Source organism: Oncorhynchus nerka, linkage group LG20 (assembly GCF_034236695.1).
Source record: "Oncorhynchus nerka isolate Pitt River linkage group LG20, Oner_Uvic_2.0, whole genome shotgun sequence".
Classification (NCBI taxonomy): domain Eukaryota; kingdom Metazoa; phylum Chordata; class Actinopteri; order Salmoniformes; family Salmonidae; genus Oncorhynchus; species Oncorhynchus nerka.
The window spans coordinates 66140126-66151977 of record NC_088415.1 but is presented as its reverse complement, the minus strand read 5'-3'; positions in this window follow the sequence as shown (position 1 = coordinate 66151977).

The window sequence follows — 11852 nt, the reverse complement described above, 5'->3', positions numbered from 1 at the left end:
ACGATCCTCCTCTGTACAAGACAACTTTTGCTTCTCAAGAACTGGCCTCCGTAAGAAGGGACGTTTGCTGATGTGATCTGAAATCTCAGTGACAGATGACAATAATTGATCATTATTGTAGGGTCAAGAGTCCAGTATGTCAGTCCACTTTAAACATCACGACCCTTGTTTCTGGCTGTGGTTCTCTGGTATGTTGCAAAGCAATTGAGAGAGAATCAAGCCAGGCTGCCCTGACGGTTGCGTACAGAAAATGCTGCCCCTGCTAAGGACAATAAACATGGTTACACATACCGTGAGACTTCATGGAGGTTTGTGAGCGAGCATGTGAGTGTGTGCCTGTTTTTGTGTGAGCCAGTGAACGTGTGTATCAGTGTGTGAATGTGTGTGTGTTTGTTAAAAGGCTCTGTTTCTTTCATTTTGGAAGGAGGCATGTAGGGAAGATTTAATCTCACCAGGCACTCGATCTATACATAAAACACAGTCTAGAACTGTCTTTCTGTCCTTTCTGCATTTTTGCCATACCTCCCCTCTACATCTTCACCCTGGAAAGGGGATCCAAAAGCCACTATCAAAATTCATATTTTTTTTTCTTGTGCAATGACAAATATTTTGGAAGCGCTGTTCGTGAGTGCTGGAGGAGGGTGAGGGCGAGGAAAAGAAAAAGGGAGGAGAAAGGAAGAAGAAGGGGGAATGGAGGGGCCAGCAGAACCCTCATCTCTGCCAGTGCCTGGTTTACCCATGGTACATTTCACCTCCAGGGTCCTGATTCTGTTCTCTCAGGCCCTCAGCAGGGAGACTGAGCGTGAATCTCAAAAGTTGTTCCTTGTTCCTAGGAGGCGAGGAGAGGACACAAGGAATCAAGGAAAAGCTTTTGAGATTCGCCCAGAGCTGGTGTCTGACTGTGGTTCCACTGGCTCACATTCTCCCCCACTCTGTCCACAATAGACATATCTCAGAAGGAGTCATTTTAGTAATCAATTACAGGAATGGTCATATGGTGATGGTTCTATTGTCCTCGTTTCACATTGCTGCTTTCAAAAAAGGCTTTTTATGGAAATATTCATAATTACAAAATCACGTAGAGACGAGATATTTTTTAAATATTTAAATAGATGAAGACCAATCCACAAAACAATAACACATTTCAGTGAAGCCATTCCTCACTGGTATAATCACAGGAATGCCAGATGAGGAAGTTCACTAATTCAAGAGAGTTCCAGAAAGCTTTTCCTCTCACCAACAGATCCTGTCACTCTCCTCTCCGGGGCGGGGCTCCCACCCACACTTAGTCCCTGTTCCCTGGAGCTGGCTGATACGGCTGCTGCCACTGTGGGAATAAGTTGGAGGTAGACCTGAGGTCACCATTCATTTCAAAGAACAATTAAAGGGGAAATCTGGTATTCAAACTGATGTATAGTAAGTGACTTACAGTCACGCGTGCATACATTTTTAAGTATAGTTGGTCCAGGGAATTGACCCCGCTATCAATCACAGATTGCCCCTTTAAATATCAGGAAAAGACGAACACAAAGGGTTCAACTAAAGAGGTAGAGAGACGCTGCTGCATTGGCAATATCATCTCTGCTGGGAGCTATGGCAACGCTTCGAAATATTTCTGCATCCGCCTGCAAGGAAGAGTCAATCTACACACTGGGGGAAGCAGTGGTTTGGAATTTAGGGTGGCTAGGGAACAAGAGGTATCAGTGAAGTGGTGGAGATAGAGAACAGGGAGAGAGGAAGCATTTCTTCTTACAAAAGCAAATGGTCAAACCATTGTGGGTACCCGGCCTGGGCATCGAAGAAAAGCCTATAACTTATCATGCACTCAATCAAAGATCTCCTTTGGACTAGCAGGAGCAGGCATGCCCCCCACACAGCTACCCATTCAGGTAATTCAATGCAATACTATTCAACACAACTAGAGTCAGTAAGCAACTTTTAGGTGTGTCGTTGTTTACAAGTCTACCGAGGCCCTCCCCACAAACCCCAGCCAGGTGAAGACAGATGTGTACATTTCTTTCTCTCACCCTGATCTGTTCAACATTCTAAATCCAAAGAAGTGAAAATCTCATCAGATAGGCATTTCCTCCTTCTGCACCAGCGATCTGAACAAGCGACTGGCTGCTACATTCTAATCTTATCGCAGCAACAATCTCTATCGCGTCTCGTCGTGCCCAAACAGGGAGAGGGAGACCGATAATGAAAGTAGTGCAACTTCGCCCCCCCCCCCCCCCCCCGCATACACATATACACACACTCGAATACACACACTTAACTTCTCTCCCCACATATACGCTACTACTTATCTATTGGGCCAAATAAATCTGGGGGAGATTCCCGCTCTCTTTCTCTCTCACTCTCCCCCCTCGTTGGCTATGCCCCGGTGACAGGCGAGATAAGCGAGGAGAGGTAAACCGCGACCTCCGTCTGAGTCTGCACAGGAAGCGCAGGCGAATCGCTGGTGATGTCCGTCAGCGTGAGCGGGAGGCCTGTCGAATGCCGTCAGCCCTCCAGAACAATGGCTACAGGCTCCCCCGGCCTCAGGGAAACTTAGTCAGCCAGCAAGTCTCACGGGCACTGACACAGGAGTTAAAGGAACACGATGAGAGAGGATAAACTACAAACTATGCACTCATACCCAAACACACACACACACAACTAGCTCAATCAAGATCACAAGCCCAGTAGAAAGGGGCTAACATATGAGACCCTTTTCCAAAGCACCCAAGCCCCCGTCAAGACAAAACTGTCTGCGAAACATGACTATGAATGGGGAAGTTCAGCTGAACAGTATATTTATTTGACACCTTTGTCACATCTTCATTTTACTATAAACAACACCGCACATCAAAATCATAGATCACACCTTTTCCTACCACTGTTATTGCAACCCAATATTTTCTTGCACCTGTGCACTACATTAGTGCTCCTGCTCACACACTCACACATTCCTGCCATGGCTTCTTTTACAGTGCAGGAAATCTAATCTAACCCCAATCAACCAATTGCAGAGTGAGGGCTAGATACACTGTGAAAACAAACAAAGTTTTGCAGCTTGTTGACTTCACGCTGTTGCATACATTATTATTATACTCCCTAGCAACCAACATACATTCCACCCTCACTTTACTAGTGGATTGTGGTGACTGGTGACTAAATACATTTACAGAATTATATTAACTTTAAATAATGGTATTTTCTTCTGGGTAGGCCTTTAAAAGTGTAAATGTACTGTAGGTATCAACACTATCAATGTGAAGCTCATATACTCTGCTCATCACTAAATTATGAAGAAATATAGATCCACATTGAATTTTATTTCAAGCTTAATCTAGAATAAATAAGAGTGGTATCTTGATTCTATAGTGTCCACCCACCACGCTTGCCCAGCCTCTTACAACAGCCTGTGTCTATACACATTACCATCCAGCCAACATAGCTGGCTGTGCGATAAGAAAACCCACATAAAGAGAGGAGGGCATGTGGGTCACTGCTTCTAACAGCCAAGAGTGTCCATCCCAGCCCCTAACAGTCACTCAGGAAGGAGGCACAGTGCTGGAGAGTGTGACGCACACACATTCTCCACACACACACTCTCCTCACACACACACACACACACACACACACACACACACAGGGAATGTATGTCTCGTCTCACGGTTACTGGAGGAGAAGTCAGACCTTCAGCCTGGCGTATGACATCACAAATGAAAAAAGAGAGACACCATTTATCAGTGACCACCGAACATGGAGACAATCATAACATCCTGACAGGAAAATCTCCTGGAAAATAATCAGCTGGGCTTTGATGAGAAACTTGGCTCCTCTTTCAGACAGGCTCCAGTGCTCTGCTGCTATTCTAGCTCTTCACTACAATTCTCCCCTTTACTTTGCTCTTAATCATCGCTCTTACCCCCCCCCCCCACTCAATTTTACATTCAACTAGGACCTGATTTATCTATTTTTCATGTCTGTCAAACAAAAGCTGTGTACGCTGACATGGTCACACTGATATCTATAAGATCTGCACAAACATGATCCCCAAAGAGAGCATTCAAATCTGTTTAATATCAATGCATTTTAGAGTCTTGGTCACCAATAAAACGTTGAGCATAATATAAAAGTGAGTCATAGTGGACATCGATCTACCATCCTCACATCAATGATACATGAAAGACCACAGCAAGCGTGTTATCACCACTATGTCAAACGTAACTGATTAAAAATTACAAAGGGGATGACCAACTCTGTCCAGAACACATTCATCTGGGTCCAAAGGCTGGTGCTTCCTGTTTGAGCAAGACTTTCCGGAGTCTCCTCTCTGGGCTGCAGTTTTTTGTTGAAGACAGAGTAGTCTCCCCTTTGTGCCGGACAAGGTGAGAGTTGTCTTATCTCAGAAGGGCATGGACCTCAGCCAAGCCTGTCCAGGGCGTGGGAGGGCTTCCTATTTTCGCACCCCAAAGCACCTGCCCTCGCTGGGCCGTGACGGGGACAGGGAGTACCACTGGAGAGAACAATGAAGACAGACAGGGCCTCTTTCCATCTAGACACTCCTCACCATTGCTCTCGAGAAGCAGCTGGCCGTCTGTCACTTAAACACATGACAGGTCACCCCCCCAACACCCCACACCCCCAACCACAATGCTTCTCGAGACGCCCCCCAAAGTAAGAGCTGTGCCCCATGCCAGTCTGACATTTACTCATACACGCTTTCCTCTCCTTCATTTCTCTTTCTTCCTTTAGAGGGGGGGGGGGGGGTATCCCTCCAGGAAATGCCTGGAGGGATGTCAAATGGTGATTCAGAGTGTTATGCAATGTGAGGTCTTAGAGCTGATATGGAGCTGTCAAATGAGAATACAACCTTCGGTCTTGCCATCTCTGACTTTCTCAAATCTTTTTTTAATATAGTTTGTGAATAATACTTTATCGCAGACAGCTGATCAAATACAGTGCAAGAGACACACAGACCAAAGAGACTTTTTGTGGCAGATAAGATTTTCCCAGGCATCTTGAACAGAGAAGACAATGCATGTCATATCTATGGAACCCCTGGCGGCCAGTCAAAAACTTTATTGGAGTAGTTACACAGGTTGTTAACAGGGAGTCCACATGATGAAATTGTAAATCCCCCAAATCCCCAAGTGTCACATACACATATCCCACCCTCCCCTGTTCACCCAATAAAAATAAATAATCTGTCTATCATATCATCATGGCACAGTAACTGTGCAAATCCCCAACACACTTACGGACTTATACATGTACAGTACAAGTCAGTCATACCTACTAAAACTACTCTCAGTCCGAAAAAACAGAAGGAGTGCTATCCTTGATTATTTTCAAGAAAGTTGAAGCAGAAGTTGAGATATTGTACTGATGGAATGCCTCTCTGCTCTCTAGGGCCCCCACCAGGCAGGGCAGGGCACAGGATGCCTAAAGAGGTAAACAGGCTGAAAACACTCTCAACCCTGTCCTGAGTTGCTATGCAATTAACATTCTGCAACACCGATTAGTACATATACTGGATCTCACAGGTTTACCAAAATTGCCCCTGTGGTTCAACTGGAATTTGATGTCTTAATGTCGTGAAATAAAAAAAAATCTTTACAAATCATTTTTTTTGTTGCTATGAATGAATCAGTTATTTTCGGGAATTAAATCACAAATAAACAATAAAAAGGTCATAAAGGTGATGACAGAGCTAATGCCATGATAATAATATCACTGTGAGGTATGATGTGCCAAAGTGCTGTTGCTGCTTGGCATTGACAGACCAGTTGGAAGACTCCCAATCACATACAGTACACTGTGGGGACTTCCATGTTTTCCAATCTCAATTAAAGTACACCTCCAAATGTGCCTTTCTAGGTTAGGGACTTTTTCAGAGCAGCAGTAGCAACATACAAAGATGTATAGGCCTACTGTAAGTTCAGAATTGACATAGATTCTCTGGTACCTTTTATTACATTTACATTTTACATTTAAGTCATTTAGCAGACGCTCTTATCCAGAGCGACTTACAAATTGGATTAGCCAGTAGTAGCCAGTAGTTCTGAAAGTAGCGCTCACGAGCCAATAGTGAAAATTGGGTACTACGTCACATACAGCATGTGCAGATACAGTTGAAGTCGGAAGTTAAAATACACTTAGGTTGGAGTCATTAAAACTCATTTTTCAACCACTCCACAATTGTCTTGTTAACAAACTATAGTTTTGGCAAGTCGGTGAGGACATCTACTTTGTGCACGACACAAGTCATTTTTCCAACGATTGTTTACAGACAGATTATTTCACTTAAAATTCAATGCACTACAATTCCAGTGGGTCAGAAGTTTACATACACTGAGTTGACTTTGCCTTTAAACAGCTTGGATATTTCCATGGCTTTAGAAGCTTCTGATAGGCTAATTGACATAAATTGAGTCAATTGGATGTATTTCAAGGCCTACCTTCAAACTCAGTACCTCTTTGCTTGACATCATGAGAAAATCAAAAGAAATCAGCCAAGACTTCAGAAAATAAATTGTAGACCTCCACAAGTCTGGGTCATCCTTGGGAGCCATGTTCAAACGCATGAAGGTACCATGTTCATCTGTACAAACAATAGCACGCAAGTATAAACACCATGGGACCACGCAGCCGTCGTACCGCTCAGGAAGGAGACACGTTCTGTCTCCTAGAGATGAATGCACTTTGGTGCGAAAAGTGCAAATCAATCCGAAAAACAGCAAAGGACCTTGTGAAGATGCTGGAGGAAACAGGTACAAAAGTATCTATATCCACAGTAAAACAAGTCCTATATCGACATAACCTGAAAGGCTGCTCAGCAAGGAAGAAGCCACTGTTCCAAAACTGCCATAAAAAAGCCAGACTACGGTTTGCAACTGCACATGGGGACAAAGATGGTATTTTTTGGACAAAATGTCCTCTGGTCTGATGAAAATAGAACTGTTTGGCCATAATGACCATCGTTATGTTTGGAGGAAAAAGGGGGAGGCTTGCAAGACGAAGAACACCATCCCAACCATGAAGCACGGGGGTGGCAGCATCATGTTGTGGGGGTGCTTTGCTGTAGGAGGGACTGGTGCACTTAACAAAATAGATGGCATCATGAGGATGGAAAATTATCTGGATATATTGAAGCAACATTTCAAGACATTAGTCAGGAAGTTGAAGCTTGGTCGCAAATGGGTCTTCCAAATGGACAATAACCCCAATCATACTTCCAAAGTTGTGTCAAAATGGCTTAAGGACAACCAAGTCAAGGTATTAGAGTGGCAATCACAAAGCCCTGACCTCAATCCAATAAAAAATTTGTGGGCAGAACTGAAAAAGCTTGTGCGAGCAAGGAGGCCTACACACCTGACTGAGTTACACCAGCTGTGTCAGGAGGAATGGGCCAAAATTCATCCAATTTATTGTGGGAAACTTATAGAAGGCTACCAGAAACGTTTGACCCAAGTTAACAATTTAAAAGGCAATGCTACCAAATGCTAATTAAATGTATGTAAACTTCTGACCCACTGGGAATTTGATGAAAGAAATAAAAGGGAAATAAGTCATTCTCTCTATTATTATTCTGACATTTCACATTCTTAAAATAAAGTGGTGATCCTAACTGATCTAAAACAGGGATTCTTTACTAGGATTAACTGTCAGGAATTGCGAAAAATGAAGTTTAAATGCATTTGGCTAAGGTGTATGTAAACTTCTGACTTCAACTGTATGTGCACCACGTCATTGCTCTCTCTTTTGCTTGCTGTGTGTGCATCTTGCTAGCTGTCTCTCAGATAGCAAGGGGCTGAAGCTCATTGGCTTGAACATGAATTGCTAGGGGCCTGGCCTATGTGGGGAAAAATATAGGGAAAATGGTGTAGCACAGCTTCCAGAAAAACAGTTACTTCCAAACTAGGGATTTCGTGATTATTTGAGGAAGATAGTAATTCTGCTCATAGATTATGCATATATGATCTACACATTGACACACCCAGCCAAAAGTGTCAGGTAAAAAAAAAAACGTACTAGTCGCCAAAGTTCTGATTTCTTTTAACTACAAGACATTCCTACACGTACTGTGACTTTCCATACAGGCATATGGCCAGGCCACACCCCCTACAATCCAATAACCCCCTCCACAGTAGCAGGAAATGATTTAGCTGTCGCTACTCTTGATAAATACCGGTACTGTACTAAAACGAGGGGGTGGAGGAGGTGGGGGGAGGAAATATGAGGCACCTGAAGCGGTGAAACCAAAGAGACAGGTCGTCGTGGCGATACCTCACACAGCACCTCATTTGTTAGTCTTTGCGGATGTGATGACAGATACATCTCTGTTTTTTGATGGTGACTCTATCATCTGGAGCAGCAGATAGAGCACTTACTGCACTCACAGCCAGAGTGATGAGTACTATCCCCTATCGCCTGGAAAGAGAGACCATGGAGAATGGTAGTTATATTTGACCGTTTAGCCACCTCACATTATCCATCAAGAACCAGACATGAAAAGACTTTGTGTTACAGAAAATGCTTTATGAAATCTGTGCTGAAATGGAATGGAACACCCGCTTATCAATGAACCCCCAAAAATGGTTTGTTGATGTTCCATGCACTACTCATAAGGGTTCAAATGGTCTACCACTTCAGATATGTGAGGTCTACTAAAACCATAGTGGTGTCTCACAGAGGGTGAAACAGTCCAGACCACACATCTTTTTCACCAGACAAAAGAGGGTAAGATCACAGAGAGTCCTTAAAAGTGGAACTGACAGGATTTTAGCAACATGACATCTTATTAAAATCTGTTCAAAAACACCACCAGGAAGAATATGACACTTAAAAAAAAAGAAAAATCTGACAAGTGAGCACTTACAGTGGGGCAAAAAAGTATTTAGTCAGCCACCTATTGTGCAAGTTCTCCCACTTAAAAAGATGAGAGAGGCCTGTAATTGTCATCATAGGTACACTTCAACCATGACAGACAAAATGGAAAAAAATCCAGAAAATCACATTGTAGGATTTTTAATGAATTTATTTGCAAATATGGTGGAAAATAAGTATTTAGGGTGGGAAAGTGGCCACGTGTTTGGACAATTAATCAAATCAAATCAAAATTTATTGGTCACATACACATGGTCAGCAGATGTTAACGCAAATGTAGCGAAATGCTTGTGCTTCTAGTTCCGACAGTGCAGTAATATCTAACAAGTATATCAAACAATTACCCAACAACTATACACAAATCTAAAGGGATGGAATAAGAATATGTACATATAAATATATGGATGAGCAATGGCCAAGCGTCATAGGCAAGGTGCAATAGGTGGTATAAGGTACAGTATATACATATGAAATGAGTAATGTATGATATGTTAACATTCTTAAAGTGGCATTGTTTAATGTGACTAGTGATCCATTTATTAAAGTGGCCAATGATATGAGTCTCTATGTAGGCAGCAGCCTCTCTGAGTTCGTAATTGCTGTTTAGCAGTCTGATGGCTTTGAGATAGAAGCTGTTTTTCATTCTCTCTGTCCCAGCTTTGATACACCTGTACTGACCTCTCCTTCTGGATGGTAGTGGGGTGAACAGGCAGTGGCTCGGGTGGTTATTGTCCTTGATGATCTTTTTGGCCCTTCTGTGACATTGGGTGCTGTAGGTGTCTTGGAGGCCAGGTAGTTTGCCCCCAGTGATGCATTGTGGAGAACGCACCACCCTCTGGAGAGCCTTGCAGTTGAGGGCGGTGCAGCTGCCGTACCAGGCGGTGATACAGCCTGACAGGATTCTCTCAATTGCGCATCTGTAAAAGTTTGTCAGGGTTTTATGTGACAAGCCAAATTTCTTCAGCCTCCTGAGGTTGAAGAGGCGCTGTTTCACCTTCTTCACCTCACTGTGTGTGTGGGTGGACCACTTCAGTTTGTCTGTGATGTGTACGCCGAGGAACAACTTTCCACCTTCTCCACTACTGTTCCTTCGATGTGGATAGGGGGGTGCTCCCTCTGCTCTTTCCTGAAGTCCACGATCATCTCCTTTGTTTTGTTGACGTTGATTGAGAAGTTGTTTTCCTGACACCACACTCCGAGTGATCTCACCTCCACCCTGTAGGCTGTCTCGTCGTTGTTGGTTATCAAGCCAACTACTGTTGTGTCATCTGCAAATTTGATGATTGAGTTGGAGGCTTGCATGGCCACACAGTCATGGGTGAACAGGGAGTACTGGAGCACCCTTGTGAGGCCCCAGTGTTGAGAATCAGCGAAGTGGAGATGTTGTTTCCTACCTTCACCACATTGAGGGGGGGGGGGTCAGAAAGACTAGACCCTATACCGACATTTTGCTTGTTAGATTGTCTTGCGGAGGGAATAACTACACTGTTTATATTTGGCCATATTCCCACTCCTCTTTCTATGGTTAAATGGGGTGGTTCGTATTTTCAGTTTTGCGCTAATGACGCCATCCATCCATGGTTTCTGGTTAGGGTAGGTTTAATGGTCACAGTGGGTACAACAGCTCCAATTCACTTCATATAAACTCACTCACAAAGTCACCGTATAGATCGATGTTATTCTCTGAGGCTGCCCGGAACATATCCCAGTCTGCGTGTTCAAAACAATCTTGAATCATTGATTCCGATTAGCCAGACCAGCGTTGAATGGTTCTAGTCACAGGTACATCCTGTTTGAGTTAGGTAGGAGCAAGATGGAGTCGTGGTCGGATTTCCCGAAGGGAGGGCCTTGTATGCATCGCGGAAGTTAGAGTAGCAATGATTGAGTGCTGCAATCAATATGCTGATAGAATTTAGGTAGCCTTGTTCTAAAATTTGCTTTGTTAAAATCCCCAGCTACAATAAATGCAGCCTCAGGATATAGGATATCCAGTAAAGTTCCTTGAGGGCCATCGTGTTGTCTGCTTGAGGGGGTATATACACAGCTGTGACGATATCTGACTACAATTCTCTTGGGATATGGCAGGTAAAGTGGAGGAGAATGTTACAATCTCTGATCTCTCTCTGGAAGGCAACGCTTGCTCTAATTTTGTCTATCTTGTTGTCAAGAGACTGGACATTGGCAAGTAGTATACTCGGAGTGGTGGGCGGTGTGCACGCCTACGGAGCCTGACCAGGAGGCTGCTCCATCTGCCTCTTCTGTGGCGATGTTGTTTTTGGGTCGGCTTCTGGGATTAGATCCACTGTCCTGGGTGGTGGTCTGAACAAAGAATTAGCTTCGGGAAAGTCGTATTCCTCGTCGTAATTTTGATAAATTGATGTCGCTCTTATATCCAATAGTTCTTTCCGGCTATATGTAATAAGACTTAAGATTTTCTGGTCTAACAATGTAAGAAATAATACATTAAAAAAATACTGCAATACTGTTTCCTAAGGACTCGAAGCGTGGCGACCATCTCTGTCAGCTCCATCTTGCTTTAATAGACCCTGCAGTAAATAACACCTCATAAAAAATGTTCCCTCGTCAAGGACTGGAGTCTAAGTAGACCGGCGCGCCATAGCCAATCACAACTACTGTAGCCTTTTGCCACACAGGCAAACTGAACTGGACTGTGTGTTTACAGGCAGTTGCAACAGCGCGACTTTAGATCATTAGAATGCATTAGCCAAAAGCCACCTGAATGGATTTCTGAAAATATGTCAATACCACTGGAGTCCTCTTACATATGGGAACATTACAGTCCTATTGATCAAACACATATGAAAAGGTAGTCTCTCTCTCTCCTTCAGTTATATGCATATCAACAACAACAAGATCAACAACTAATGTTAGCCAAAGCAAGATGAGCAAAAATCTAACGAAGGAACATTAGATAAAGCCTGTCAAACATTTTCATCTAGTTGGCCTTCAAAATT